Source organism: Emydura macquarii, unplaced genomic scaffold (genome assembly GCF_026122565.2).
Source record: "Emydura macquarii macquarii isolate MOO-44397 ecotype Brisbane River unplaced genomic scaffold, CSIRO-AGI_Emac_v2 contig_383, whole genome shotgun sequence".
NCBI classification, from domain to species: Eukaryota; Metazoa; Chordata; order Testudines; family Chelidae; genus Emydura; species Emydura macquarii.
Genome location: NW_027130520.1, coordinates 8,568,619 through 8,584,184, shown reverse-complemented (window position 1 = coordinate 8,584,184; position 15,566 = coordinate 8,568,619). Strand labels below are relative to the sequence as shown.

Here is a 15,566-nt window from a genome sequence, read left to right as displayed (position 1 = left end):
GCAGCCGCCTATGGAGGGGAAAGCGGCGGACGCCAGTGTCTTTATTCACACACAGGGACATAACTAATAACAGTCCAATCATTAAAAGCGTCTGAGCTGAGCTCTGCCCTGACCTGAGTGAGGGATCTGGAACAGCCGGGGCATTCTGGCTGCTGGCTGTTAACAGGTGGAGAAACTCAATCCTTGTGCAGGTGGCTCAAGTTCTTATCGGAACCTAAGACAGTACAGGGTCCCATCCTTTAGCTCCAACATTACGTGTAGGAGACAGTGAATAAAAAAACACCCACCCATATCCAAACTCTGGTCAGAGGGAAGGAAAAGTCAAATTTGTACTTGGCCACATACCTTATGGATGTTTGTCTGGAATCAGAGAAACCTATTGAAAAGATAACAGCAACGGTGAGTCCTGTGAAACGAAACAGTAATTCTCTTTGACTAACGTAATTCCTCTGAGTTTTCTACTATTCTAACTACTATCTTTATACTCTTCTTCAATTAATAATGTGTAACATCTATTTCCCGTCTATTACCTAATTTACACAAATTATTTCCTATGTTTCTTGCTTCCCTTTCTTTAAGTACAGTACTTTTCATCTTACAACTTTTCGGTTGATTTCTTTTCCTTGTTTCTTTTAATTACTTTGCTTTCTCCATCAGTCATCATAGGTTCTTTATCTCATCTTACTTAAACTACCCTGACCTGCCACAGACTCATAACTGAAGCATCATTCATCATTCCGCCGATGCAAAGGGTAAGATTTGCCCGGAGGTGTATGTGTTGGGGTCGGGGTTCTTTTGCGCCTTGAAAGCAGAAACTCAATGGGGCATTACAATGTAAAGGGAAGAGGAAGTTTTCACGCATAACTGAATCTTTCTTCTACAATACGGACCAGGTTGCACTGGAGCACGACACTCAAAACTCCATAATTTCTATAGGACGCAATCACACCTGGGAAAAGAACTAATGGGTGTCAAAAAATGCCACCTATCAACAATAAATGGCAAATAACATATTTGGATGCAGACTTAGATAACCTCATTTAGTCCAGATCTATTGTATTTCAATATATTTATAAAAATGCAGTTAAGATAGCCACCTGACATTCTTTCACACGATGTGCAATATAAAATATTACTAGTCAGCTTTATTATTACTACAAATTTTATTTGGTGTCCATCAGCATAGTGTTACAAAACTTAAACTGAGAGATTCAAATTCCCAGTAAAGACCAAATAGCATACTCTGCTGCTGCCGCCACCACCCTTTCTGGTGGGCTAGGAAACAAAGGTTTAACCAGATTGACTGGGCTGAGTAAAGTGATGCCTCTTTCTAAAAGTGGCCAGGTTTATCCTTAATTTGTTTCGACAAGACATGAATTCTAAGGAGTTATCTCAATACAAAAACAAACAAACAAACAAAAAAACCTCTGCCACCAGCACTCATACATTTTACATATTTGGGACAAATTCTGCTGTTCTGGAGGAACACAGACCATATGATAGGTTAGATATGGTGAAGCAGTCATATAATCATAGATTAAGGTTGGAAGGGACCTCAGGTCCAACCTCCTGCTCAAAGAAGGACCAGCCCCAACTAAATCATCCCAACCAGGGCTTTGTCAAGGCTCTAAGAATGGAGATTCCACCACCTCCTTAGGTAACTTCTAGTGCTTCAGCACCCTCTTAGTGAAAACGTTTTTCCTAATATCCAACCTAGATCTCCCCCATTGCTACTTGTTCTGTCATCTGCAACCACTGAGAACAGCCTAGCTCCATCCTCTTTGGAACCCCCTTCAGGTAGTTGAAGGCAGCTATCAATTCCCCCCTCACTCTTCTCTTCTGCAGACTAAATAAGACCAGTTCCCTCAGCCTCTCCTGATACGTCCGTCCTTTCAGTACTCCTTGCCTAGACCATTCAAATGTAACTACAGTATATAAAAGATAACCAGCCCCTTGAATTTCATCTAGTAAATCTATTTGCCATCCTTAGGTGAAAGAAGGGTATTCTGTTACCTGATGTGACTTGTACATATAGGAATAGTGTGAAGTCTAGTAAGACCCCTTGACTGTGAACCACTTTGACACTAGTTGAGCAGATGCAGTCAAATGATAGAATAATTAGAGCTTTCACCAGGTCTTCAAAGCACTTCCATCTGCCAATGAATATCACCTTCATCTTGCCAGATTTTAGTCCAACCAACTGGCTTTCATCAAGTGCCCAATTTTTGCCAAACACTGGGTAAATCTCTGGGCCAGAAGAGAAAGATGTGGAGCTAGGTGTCATGAGCATAGGGAATGTGTTACAGCCCATATCATCTCATGATCTCCATTTGTGGGATAACAGATGTTGAACAGACGAGCCAACAAGACTGGTCCCTATGGGATTCCACACTTCAACTTTCAGGAGGGAGAAGTAATCACTCATCACCACTCTCTAAGAACAATCAGAAAAATGATCCAAACCCCATTCTATTACAGCTTTCTCCACTCTGCCAGGTCATAAAGCTGTCTGTGACTGCCAAAACCACAAGGTGGAAGGGATATGAAAAAATAATGTATCTTTAAAAATCAATGTAATCTAATCTGGGGCCTCAAACACTAAAATTGCCTTAATCATAACTGTGGTTATGGCATGATATCACTGTAAGGCAGAATTAAGGTTGTTTGTGTGCAGTACATACATTAACATGTTTACATTTATTTTAAGTGTAATCTCAACTCTCAATTTTCTAGGTTTATAATAACTGGTTCTGAAATTTTCAATGTCTGCCATTTTTTTACCTTTAAATTACCGATATATATTCTCAATCTCAGCAGGGCCGGATTAATGCAAGGGCTTTAGGGGCTGCAGAGGTGGACCCGCAAAAATAAATCCGAGGGGCTGCTGCACCGCCCGTTCAGGGAGGCTAGCACCCGGTCCCACCCCTTCCGCCCGAAGCCACGCCCCGTCCACCCCTCTTGCGTCAAAGCCCGGCCCTGGGCGCTTGCCTGAGCACCAGCCAGGCTGGAGTAGCTGGGTGTCCCCAGGGCCGGAGCACCCCAAGCACCCCCCCCAGAGCCCCGCCCCAGTGCCGTCCCGCGCCCCAGTGGCCCCCCTACCCCACTGTCGGAGTACCCCAGCACCAGGCACGGACCCAACCCGGCCCCAGGTTGGCCAGTCCGTCCCAGCCCCCGGAGCGCTGCCAGGCCACAGCGCCGTCCCACCCCCGGGCTGGCGGGTCTGCCCCAGGTCCCGGAGCGCCTCCGGCCCGAGCGCTCTCAGCTCCCAGAGCGCCGTCGGCCGCCCAACGCCGCGGGGCCGGCCCGCCTCTCTCCCAGGCTGGCCAGCCTGCCCCAGACCCGGGCCGAGCGCTTCTTCCCAGCCCCCAGAGCACCTCCAGCCCGCGCCACGCCACAGCGCCGGCCTGCCCCACCCCCCGGAGCGCCTCTGGCCCCAGCGCTCCAAGCCCCTGCAGCTACGTTCTGCACAACGCTGCCCCCTAGACCCCAGGCCGGCCCGAGTGCTCCCAGCCGCCGGAGCACCGCTGCGCCGGCCAGTAAGGGAACCCACAAAATCTAATAGCCGTGGGCTCACAGGAGAGTTAATCAGGCCCTGAAACAATTTAACATTTCAGATTTCCTCTCTTCTATCCCTTCCGTCAATAAAATTATAATTATAAATAAATCGGAGAATAGGAGCCAAAATTACACACATCTTCAGAGCATTATCCAGCTATTTATTTTGTAAGGGAAGCAAGATTCTAGAGCAGAAAATATTCTCTGACTCATTGAAGAAGTGGTTCCACTTGACTTTTTTAATGCATCATAGATTTAAACAATTCTACCTTCTCTTTCTCTCATCAAATCCAACCATAATTGTGCTCATTTTCCTGCAATTAAGGGGAAACATTACCTATAGTTTTCTCTCATGCTGTTATTGATATCTACTTTAGCTGAATGACTTACTGTTGAAAATGTACTTGAAGCAAACTTCTTCCCACACAGTCCAGATTAACTGCAGCAACAGCAATCCCTAATTAACCAGCCAAACAAAATATCAATATTGGGTTTTATCAGTTATGGAATTCATTTTCAAGAAACATTAATAAGTAAATCTCTCACCAGTGAAATTTCTATAAATGCTGGGCTGGATTTCCAGAGATCCTGAGCACCTGCATCTCCTGTTTATTTCATCTAGATTTGTGGGTGCTCAGCACTTCTGAAAATCAGATTCCCAGTTTCTAATCCTTCTCCAATGTTCTGTTGAATTTGTTCACCTGCTGCACAACCCTCACCTAAATTCACTCCAACTGACTGTTGTCAGATACATCCTCCAATTTATTTTTGATAGCCTCCATAAATGATTAAGCCCCACTTGCCTAAAGATATACTCTTACATACTCTTGGGGTTATAAATCCAAGTTTTCTGGTCTCATCTTTCTCTTACAATGTCATACTGGTGTCTCCACTTTCTTCAACACTGCTGCACAAGAGGCGCTTCAAGTGAAACAGCAGCACTTCAATATGATTTTGAAAACCCTCAGAAAACCTCCTTTAATAGAGGCCTAACTACATTTGTTTCCATTACCTACCTGTAGCAAATTTTTCAGGTAAGAGAAAATGAGTTGGTAGCTTTGTCCATTAAAGAATTCTATCTCCAGTTCTTCCTTGACAAGATGGAGCTCAGTCCAGCTTTTGGTTTTATATACAAACAAAAATGAACAGTTCCATTTTATCAATTTCTTTTAGTTTTGCCTTAAGTCCAACATCCATTTGAAAATCATCTTCATATATTTGATAGGGAAAAGAGTTTTAAAGGCTATCTGTGTTGGACCAAGAACAGGAAAAAGTCAGATATCCTCATTCTTGCATGAAGGTCTCCAATCTTCAGTCTCTAGATGGAAAGAATCAGACAGACACTAAGCATGCAAAGCCTCCAGTAAGACCCTTCCTAGAGGCATCTAAGTACATTTTACAAGGGGCTCCTCAAAGTTCTGGGCTGAGAAGCAAAAATCATTGCATAATGAAATTTGCAGTGCAACAATTTGAGATTTGCAATTCCTTTACCAAGCACTACAAAACAGATTAATTCCTTGACTGATGCAGCCTTGGATCCTTCCAGAGCATTATCCAGGTATTTACTTCCAGGCTGCCCTCAGTTTACATTAAGAATGCAAATAAAATTAAAATTACATAAAGTAAAAAGATCAAATCAGGTAAGAACAATAAAATTTTCCATTGTCGTTTCTCTTAGAGGGATTATGTTGCATTGCATATGATGTTTCTTTCCATCGAAGAAATTGCCTCTTACTGATGGATATTTCCCATAATGTTAAGATCTCTGAATACTTTAATGAAAAAGAGAAAATTGATTTCCTTATTTGTTATTTCATTTTTTGTAAAAGAGGGATACCTACTAACCTGCACTGACACCCACACTGTGTCCCCATATTATATATCAAACTATTCTGGATGAAATTCTCTCCAGCCTCAGAGAAGGGGAGGGCTTTGTCTGGGCCAGCAGTGAAAGAAAACCCATGTCCAATTTAAGAATTTCCCTCCCCTTTTTTCCCCTTTTCTCCTTCTGGGCACTCAGCCTCCTCCTGGGCTTGAGGAAAAGGGGAATGGGAGGACTCCTTGGCTGACTGGACAGACAGAAGATTGTAGTGTAATCCTTTTACCACCTGTGAGCTAAAAGGGAGGGTTTTATAAGCCCTTCCCACTGCCTAGGGTGCCATTCTGCACGTGGAGAAATAGCTCCCATTCCCCTCCCCCCTTTGGCATTAGAGTATGATCAAGTTTTTGGGCCTTGCCGTGAGCATCACGGCTGGTTTTTTGCCTGCTTTACTAGATTGGCCTGTGTGATGTGGAATTTTTCACCTTCAACTCTGCAGCCCAGGGACCAGGTGAATAGGTTAGCTTGTTGAAATTCAGTAGCTTCCCAGTGCAGGTAATCATTCAGTAGGGGATCCAGTTCCCTGATAAACCAGAATTAGAAGTGGATTAGGAGAAGGCATCTCCTAAAGAAGGTGGGGAAAAGGGATGGGGCGCCTAATGTCCGGTAGAGTGAGGAGGCAACCCACTTCTCCCTATGCCCTCAACTCTTGTCTAAGGGGAAGATGACAGGGTTCCCACAATGTTGCTGGGACCAGGTTAAAGATGTAGGAGAGCAAGGGCAACCTTCACCCCTCCTCCCCAGTGGTACAGGTTATGGAAGGAAGAATGAATTGTACTGAACAAGTCATTGCTGCATAGTTTCCCAAATGTTTTACAGTAGAATATCAATTTTATGAACAACGATCTTATGAATGATCAATTATATGAACCATTTTTCCCTGACAGAAAAAAAAAACGCATAAGAAAAGTGAGGTCGATGAAGAACAAGTCAACATCCCTTCATATTCCAGTGCCTTGAATGCATTGGAATTCACTTTGCAGTGGTTTGAAAGACAAGAAGAAAGTGATGTGGTGTACCATACTGCAATTTATGCACTGTACCTACTATAATTTTGAGATAATCAATTTTATGCACTCCTCTAGCCCAATAACTTCATAAAATAGGGGTTCTATTGTACTCAATAAAGCTGCAACCTTGTTAAACCACATTTCTGATTACCTGTCTTCCTTTCTGGGGTGTCTGGAATAACTAAATGTATGTATGTTGTACTTTAAATGTTATTAATCCTATCATTAACAGTATCATGCCCCAATCCTGCAAAGATTTATACACAGGCTTAATTTTCAATATAAGTAGTCCCCATGAACTCAATGTGACTTCTCATGTACTGAAAGTTAAGAATATGTGTAAGTTTTTGCAGAATCAGGGACTTATATTTTCTACCCTTAGCTTATGCAGTTTCAGCTTTGGAAGTCATTTCTGAGAGTGGTACTGCAGAAGTTCAGCAGAGTCACTCTGAACTCAAAGAATTAAAAACATATATCTAAAACAGCCTTTCTTGTGGTAAAATGAGAAAGTCTTACTAATATCAAGATTAGTGGGTATGAGTTGGTATCCAGTGCCATCCATTACAAGAAATAAAAATTACAGGTATGGAAACTAAATTTCTCTTTTACCCAAACCACAAAAGCTTTTGTATTTTACAAGACCAGTTAGTGCTTGGCAACCGGGCTGTACATGTACAGTGCACCTGCTTGAAAAGTGCAGCATGCTAAACTGCAATCTGGGATTTTCACTATGCAATAGCGGAGTACACATGGTGAGATAGCATGCTGCAAACTGGCATACTGTAGATTCACACGCTGGCTTGCCATGCACTAACTCACCATGTAGACTAGCCCTAAATTTCATCTGCCATTGCAATGTCCACTTATCAAGCTTTGGTAGGTCTTTCTAAAGTTTCCCACAGTTATCCCTAGATTTTACTAACCTAAGTAATATTGCATCATCCAAAAAAATTGGTATTTAACTGCTCAACACCATTTCCAGATCACTAGTAAATTCGCAGACAAAAATGACATTAAAGTGGAGTTAGGGTTGAGAATACATATCAGTAAGCAAGGATAACGTACATCGCAGGCATGTTATAATTGTCGCCAAATCAAGCAATATAAATCTAGGAAATTCAGCATTAAGGTTAAACTTAAAAGAAATCCAAACATACTCAGGTATAGTTAGGAAACCCAAACAATCTTGCATGCTGCCACTATAGGGCAGAGATAATAGCCATATTATTATGTTTATGGATTATGATTAAGGCATTTTAATGTTTGTGGTCTCAGATTAGATTAAACTGATTTTTAAAGACATATTAGATCTTTTTCAGTGGGGTAGCTGTGTTAGTCTATATACAGCAAAAACAACTTGAGTTCTGTAGCACTTTAAAGACTAACAATTTTAATTTCAGTAGGCATAAGCTTTCGTGAGCCCCAGCTCACTTCCTCAGATGCAGTTGGTAGAAATGATACAGCAAAATAGGAAATAGAAAATATATAGAAGGCAACATTTACATATCCAAGGGCATAGATAACAATGGGAAGCTGGGTACTTGAGACTTGATGACAACCATTGAGTAGGAGGTGAGAATGGGTCATCAGAGCAAATTACTTCTTGTAATGAGATAGCCATTCCAAATCCCTGTTCAAACCCAGTTTGAATGTGTCAAGTTTGCAGATAATTTCTAACTCAGCAGTTTCTCTTTCAAGTCTGTTTTTGGAGTTTTTTTGGAGAAGTACAGCAACTTTCAGGTCAGCGACAGAGTGCCCTGGGAGACTGAAGTGTTCTCCGACTGGTTTATGGATGTTATTATTTTTTATGTCTGATTTGTGTCCATTTATTCTTTTGCATAGCGATAGTCCAGTTTGGCCAATGTACATGGAAGAGGGGCATTGCTGGCACATGATGGCATATATAACATTAGTTGATGTGCAGGTGAATGAGCCCCTTATGGTGTGATTGATGTGGTTAGGACCAGTGATGCTGTCACTAGAGTCCATGTGTGGGCAGAGTTGGCAACGGGGTTTGTTGCAGGGATAGGTTCCTGGATTGGATTTTTTGTAGGGTGTATGATTGCTGGTGAGTATTTGCTTCAGGTTGGGGGGCTGTCTGTAAGCCAGGATGGGTTTGCTGCCCACTACCTGAGCGAGAGACGGATCATCTGCTAGGAATAGGTTGTGAATCTTTAATGATGTGTTGGAGAGATTTTAGCTGGGACTGTAAAATACCATCCTAGCCACTATGGATGTAGAAGCTCTCTACACCAACATTCCACACAAAGATGGACTTCAAACCATCAAGAACAGTTTCCTTGATGATCATATGTCACATCTGGCAGCTGAACTTTGTAACTTTGTCCTGACGCACAACTACTTCAGATTTGGAGCCAATCTATACCTCCAACTCAGTGGCACAGCTATGGGCACCCGCATGGCCCCACAGTATGCCAACATTTCTGGTACTTTTTCCTGAAGATAGTCTCTGTGGTGCTAGCTGCCATACCTCAGATTAAAATCAAATATACAAGTGCAGCATGAAAGTTTATAAAAACCAAGATTAATCAACTCTGGCATTTTACTATGCTAAGGGGAAAATTGCATTAGACCAAATTAGAGTCAGCAAATGCATGGTAACACTACATTCACGTCTCTCCAAAAAAGTGTCCTGCCAGATCTAATGGAAAGACTTCACAAGAGATTTCACTGTATGGTTATATTTTAACACTATTTCAATTGAAATACTTGCATTCATTATAAGTAAGTTAATAAGTAGAGATGAGAAGTCAAAACATTCTTTACTGTATGCTGTCCATTAGAATCTCATAAAAGATGATTGACGGAGGATACTTTAGGATTTATGGACTGTTAAAAAATTAATATCTAAATATTAGTTTTGATAGTTGAAAGGTTTAAGAGTTTGCCTTTTATTCCAGCTTTTCCTGATTGTACAGGGTTTGAATAAAAATAACTTGAATACATCATTTATCTCTGTGCAAGAGGTGAAGTTCTGTACATATGGTTGTTTTGGGAAGTTGGGAAAAGGGGTGATAAAATATCAGTTTCCTCTTTGTGAGTTCAACTTCCACCTTTAAAAAAAATTAAGTGAACTTTCTTTCATTAGAGGTGAAGGAAGTTCCTTCAGTCTTACTGAGACTGAAGTATCTGTCATTGAAAAATTACATTAGACAGAGTGCCAGCTTTCAAATCTGTCTTGTACTTTTTGCATCTTACATAAAATAATGGGTCATGCTTTCAAAATCAGTTTACCTTGAGATGGAAAGAAAATGAATAACTGTACTAGTACTTATAAAGCCTACATAACTGCATTGGAACAGCTATACGGCCCACGTTTCTTTAAGCAGGATGTTACAAAACAGGTTAAACATCTGATGTAGTAAGGGCCAAAACAAGATACACTGCATAGTCAAACTCCACAGCTCCCTGCGTACTGTGGAGAAGATATTCACTGCAAGTTTCTTGGTTTACCACAAAAAAAAGTAGACTGTGGATAGGCTTTGAAGCCTGGGACATGGCCAATGGATCTGTTCTGCACATAGGGATACTGGCCCACAAAACCTGTCATGTGTGCAGTTGGCTCCATCCACTTGTGAACCCTAGACCCCCCACACTGCTTTAGTGATGTGATTCAGATGCTCACAGGAGCATTGGGATAAGATTCTGGCCCCCACGTCTGCAATACTAGCTTACATCAACAGCCCTTTCTGCCCTAATATTATATGAAAAGAAAAAAGAAAAGAGATTTTTACATCCTTCCCTGGGTTCTCCCAGTGTGCCTTATCTTCTCTTTGTCTGTCTCTTAGACTATAAGCTTTTTTAAGACGGGACTGTCTTTTTTTTTTTTTACTGAATCTTATACAGTGACAAACATGATGGTGGTGGTTAACAAATAAAATGCCAATAATTATAATTGTTAGTTTATTAACAGTGACTGTTGTGTCTTTTACATGGACTCATCCTTCACAGACTTCTATTGTCAATGGTATTAAATGACAGCTATAAAAGTATGCCTGATTTTTGTCTATCATTAGGTCATCATCAACAGAGACCAACATAGTCTCTGCATAACACCCAGACCTACAAATTAACTAAAAGGGTAAAGGAAATTTGAAGATATAGATGACAGTGCTGCTTTGCTCTGAGTTCTACTATCACTGTGCCCAAAGATGAAAAGTTGGGACAGGTTGAAAATTAGCAAGATCATGCCAACAAAAATGATTTCTCCTAATGCCACCTTGTTTCAGTGAAGCTGGCAATCTTCCTTCTCTAAGGAAACATTAATGATCTACAGCAATAATGAAGCTAATATGTCCTGTTTGTGTTCATAATCATGAGGCACATGGATCCAACTTGCGGGTGGCAGGCTGAAGCGCTCCCAGCATCAACTCAGGCACATCAAGTAAGCAACACAAACAGAAAAGGCAGAACATTTGTCTCCTATGTTCTGCATTAAAAGAGGCAGCTAATCCACTCCAAGTCCAAATGATGTGATCTATGAAGATAAAAATTGCTGACAGCAGGAAATATTCAACTCATTTCAAGGTGGAAGCAGCTACAGCCAGGGTTTGCCAAGCTGTTACTCAAAGTAGTGGAGCTGGCCAACACTCCATTGTTTCTATCATGGAGGAGAAGGCTGCCTTCTTCATTTCCCCCAATAGCCATAGCATAAGATTTCAAAAGCTTTCAGTGCTGCAAATGAGAACCAGAATGGCTCTTTGTAACAGACTACTGTGTGACACTCAAGGATAGCGTCAATGGGCTCATATAACTAGATAGGAATGAGAGAGGCTGCGTATGTGGCTAGATGTCTCCTTCACATAGCTTTATTTATCATCTTATTTCTGTTTGATAAATTGTTTGATGTGGCTTTGTTTACCTGGCATAACCATCTTTTCCTTTTCTTTTCTCCTGTCCCCTTCCTGTTTATACAACACTGGATCCTGCATTTTTAATGCAATGGCTTTATGGCTTGTGTCTAGCTACAATATAGGTTAACATCTCTTGTTTTTGTTCCTTCTCACATTGATACATATTGTGGGAAGTAACTGTTCTTTCTTTTTGGAGTGATTGTCCACACTAATTTCACTTGGTGACCAGCAAGCTGTTCTCTAAGACTTCCTCTTCTTCCTTCTGTTGAAAGAGTAACTTCAGGACAGGTCTACTGAAGCTGGCATCTGATCTGGAAGCCTGGACCAAGGAATAATGGATCAGGGTTCTTGACCTCTAGCCTCTCTGTTCTTGACAGTGCTCTTAGAGAATGAGCAACATACAGTGCATTGCTCTATTATGTGTCCCTCTCCTAGGCAGATGTGACACTGGGAGTGCCCACCATTAATGGGTATGGCACAATCAAAGGAGAAGTTCTTGAAGCTAGATAGAGTGCACTGTGATGGAGGAGCACCCTCCTGTAAGGGGGTAAAAGGGTATCACACTATACATAGCGCTTAAAAGGTTTGTGTTCATTTTAAGCCAACAGGCAGAAAAACAATAACTGATACTAAAAATAAAAATAAACTAGGATGGATGGTCCCAAAACTAAATGAACTAGAAGTAGCAGCTACATCACACAGGAACACAAATAATGCTGGTGTTATATCTTGTCCCACGGGTGGTAAGAAGAAATGGAGTGGCTGCTGAGGCCACTATGCCCTTTATGCCCTCAGCTGCAGTGGCGCAGCTGCAGCCACAATGGATGGATTAAAAAAGAATCCAATCTAATTTGCTGAGCCCCCAGGAGTTGACAATTACTCAAAGAAGAATCTACATTCCATTAGATTTTTCCTCCAGAGCTCAGATTCTCACAGAATCTGTAATGCTGCAAACAAAATGTTAAGCTTTTCAAGTGCCACTTAAAACTAAGATTGGATGACCTGAAGTTCTTGTGGTAATCATGGCTGTGTCCCCAAAGTTCCAGACCATAATATATAAGTTCCTTAGCACATGTATTGTCATCCCCAGCATCAGTTTACTCTTCATGAGAATGGATTACTTAAAGATAAACTATCCACTGGAGAAAAAGAAATCATTTATATTTTTGTATTTAAACTAAACACAGATCAAGGAGTCAAATTCCCTATGCAGTGAGAAAGAATAACCAAGGACTCACATTTTAAGGTGGCTTCTTTGTTTGCTTTCATTTTCTCCCTCTGAGTTGCTTTCCTCTTTTGCTCTTTCTGCACCTTTCCTTTCTTCACTTCACTCCACTCATACTGATATTTTCAACCATTTATTTTTGTCTCCTGTTACATTTCTGCCTTAATTTTCTGTGTTTGTTGCCTGTTCAAGGGGATTCAGCAGTTGTTGCTATGCTTTCTTCAGTAATAAATAAATAAATATTGTTCACATCAGTCTCTCTCCCTAGCTACCCACTCCCAATTTAGTTCCTCCCCCAATTGCCATTCCCTATCTGGCCTTCCCCAGCCCTCTTCCAAAACTCACTTCCAATCTGCCCCTCAATCTTCCTACTGCTGCCAACTGTCCAATCCAATTCCACCGGACATTCCAGACCCTTGATTCCAACATTTCAACCCATCTCCTGATTAAAAGGGCAGTATCCAAGACGTATTTGCTGCTTGAACAGTAGTAAAGAGGCAGTTACAACACCAGCAAAAACCAGAAGGGGGAAGGCAATAGCCTGGACAGGGCAGCACAGAAAAAGAAAGGCAGTGGAGGATAAGAGTAACAATAGAATGGAAAGGGTATGGTGGGATGAATACAGTACAGGAGGGAAGGGAATTAGCAACTGAAGAAGAATATGGAGAGGCTGGAGAAAGCAATACAATAACATGACTAGAGAAGGAAAGGAAAACTGTAGAGGACATAAATACATGACTCAAATCCATATATAGAAAATAAGCAACAGGCAAATTTTGATTTATGGACCTACACTTCCACTGAGAGTTTCTAGTAATCGTACAGATAAACCACTTGAACTTTATTCTTGTGGTTTATAACATCACTGCAACTTCTTGTTATAAACCCATTATACATAATAGTCTGATATCTATTCTATCTATGTGTTTGTGGTTGATTTTGCTGTTGTCACTGGAATCTTTAGGAACTTCTTGAAGGATCAATTGGAATACCAAAAGGTTCCAAATTACAAAATTAGTAATCACACATCCTGCAGCTGTAAGAATTGCAGAGACTTATTTCAGTCAGAATTTTCTTTTACTTCAGAACAATACAGAGAATGTATTTAAAAAAAGGAAGTTTGTGAAGCAAAACAACATTTAACAAGTCTACAAGACAAGACACAGAAGTTGCTTCCTATGTAAATTAAACCAAATGAAGACTGAGACTACGAGTTTAGAAACCCTTTTTATACTAGATATATGAGCAAAGAGTGGGAGGAGCTAAAATAACCAACTTAATTCTAGGATTTTATGTGTATATATTATATATATATATATATATATATATATATATATTTTTTTTAAAGGGGGGCTTGATTAATTTGCAAATTCTTTCTAGTAGACCTCTCATTAAAAGAATTATTTAACTAGTTGTTTTAGCATTCTACTATGATATATTAACTCTTTCCAAATTGGGTATCAATTTCTTGGTTATTAAGCAAAATTTTAGCAGAAACCTTTTTAAAAGACTTTTTTATACTGCATTTAGTGAAGACAATATCTAATTTATTCTGTTTAGGTTTTATACTATGCCCTTTACCATGATATCTGAACTTGTTGATATCTCTATCCAATTACACGTTGACCCAGCACCAATAGTCATTGTGAGGACACATCTGCTGCAGATACAGCTCAATAAAATTACATGTCAAGCATACAGTTTGCATAAAAGATGCTCTATAAAGTAAAGCCACAGAAACAAAAAAGTCATATGCCTTATGCAGCAAATTAGCATATTCTGCTTCACAATTCTAAAAATTGTCATTGGGCCAGAGTTTTGCTTTTACCCTTTTCATTCCTGATAGGAAAAAAATCTTGACTAAACCTTAGTTTGAAGTCTCACTTAGATTTTCCCAACAATTGTATTAAATTTATTCAACAGTTTGACATAAATATCCTAATCCAATTACCTACTCCATGCTTCTTTAATTTTGGACAGTGAACATTTACTGCTCAAGATATTTGTATTGAAGCAACTGGATTCTTATGGACAGCCATAACAGCTAGGATTATTTAAAAAACACTAGCTTATTAGGAATGTCCTCATATTTCCTGATTTTAAATTCTCTGTTGAGAATGATGCAACCGCAAATATTGCCAATGCTTTTCTTTGCCAAGGTTACGTTTTGCCTTAAGTCATGCAGGCTCTATTCCTGAAATAGCTGGTCTATAAATATGACACCTTTAGTTACCCAGCAGAACCAATGAATCTTTTCACCATCAACCTTAAATGCTGGATTACATCCCTTTTGAAAATAAATAAATAAATAATTGTGGGGCGGCAGGGAGTAGATTACATTACTTTAGGATGGCAATAGCAAAAATTTGTACTGATTTTTCTTGTCATCGCTGCTCAAATTTAGGGTGGAAAGCTGCTCATATCCTCTTTCCCTCTCCCTCTGTTACTTGATACTCCTATTTCCCTACAATCCCAAATCTCTGCCCTTTGGTGACTTCATAATTCATATGAGATATGCCATGTCAAGTACTGTTAGAAAGGCTATAATGTACTAAGTAAGATGATAATGTTTATGTTCATGTGTTATATGTGTAATGGAAGTTATGGATATGGCTGAAATATCTGTATTTCAAATTGTGCTGTGTCTGGGCGACACCCCAGACAGGATGGCTGCAGCACTATTCTGCTTAATGGCCCATTAAAAGATTCACAGGTACAGAGGGCCCAGGGAGAGAAGCCAGGGATATACCTGATGAATCACCAGGACTTATTCATGTGACTCTGGACTCCATCTTATTCCTGTAAAATTCCACAAGCACCATGGCAAGGCCAAAGGACATGAAAGGCAGCTGCACGACATCCATTTTGTCTTTAGTCTGTCTTCAGTCTTCACCTATCTCTGGATCAACTCATCTACAACTGAACTGAACTGAAGCTGTGAAACAAAGGACTGAGACCCATCCAGGTATTGTATACTAGAGAAACTATACAAGCCTGCAAACTCCACAATTCTTCTAGAAACC

General features: G+C 40.4%; 1 protein-coding gene and 1 long non-coding RNA gene across 2 annotated transcripts in view; one reads left to right on the top strand and one right to left on the bottom strand.

Moving 5' to 3' along the window:
• The window catches only part of RIMS2 (regulating synaptic membrane exocytosis 2), a 738,692-nt gene that overhangs the window by 713,288 nt on the left and 9,838 nt on the right, over positions 1-15,566 (bottom strand). Inside the window, exon 2 of the mRNA XM_067537355.1 lies at positions 346-406. The gene's annotated coding sequence lies outside the window, so the exon portion shown is untranslated. The remainder of the gene's footprint in view (positions 1-345; positions 407-15,566) is intronic.
• On the top strand, positions 81-6,578 carry LOC137146187 (uncharacterized). The gene is made up of 3 exons (XR_010917843.1): positions 81-399; positions 658-752; positions 6,322-6,578. It is a non-coding gene; the product is annotated as an uncharacterized lncRNA (long non-coding RNA).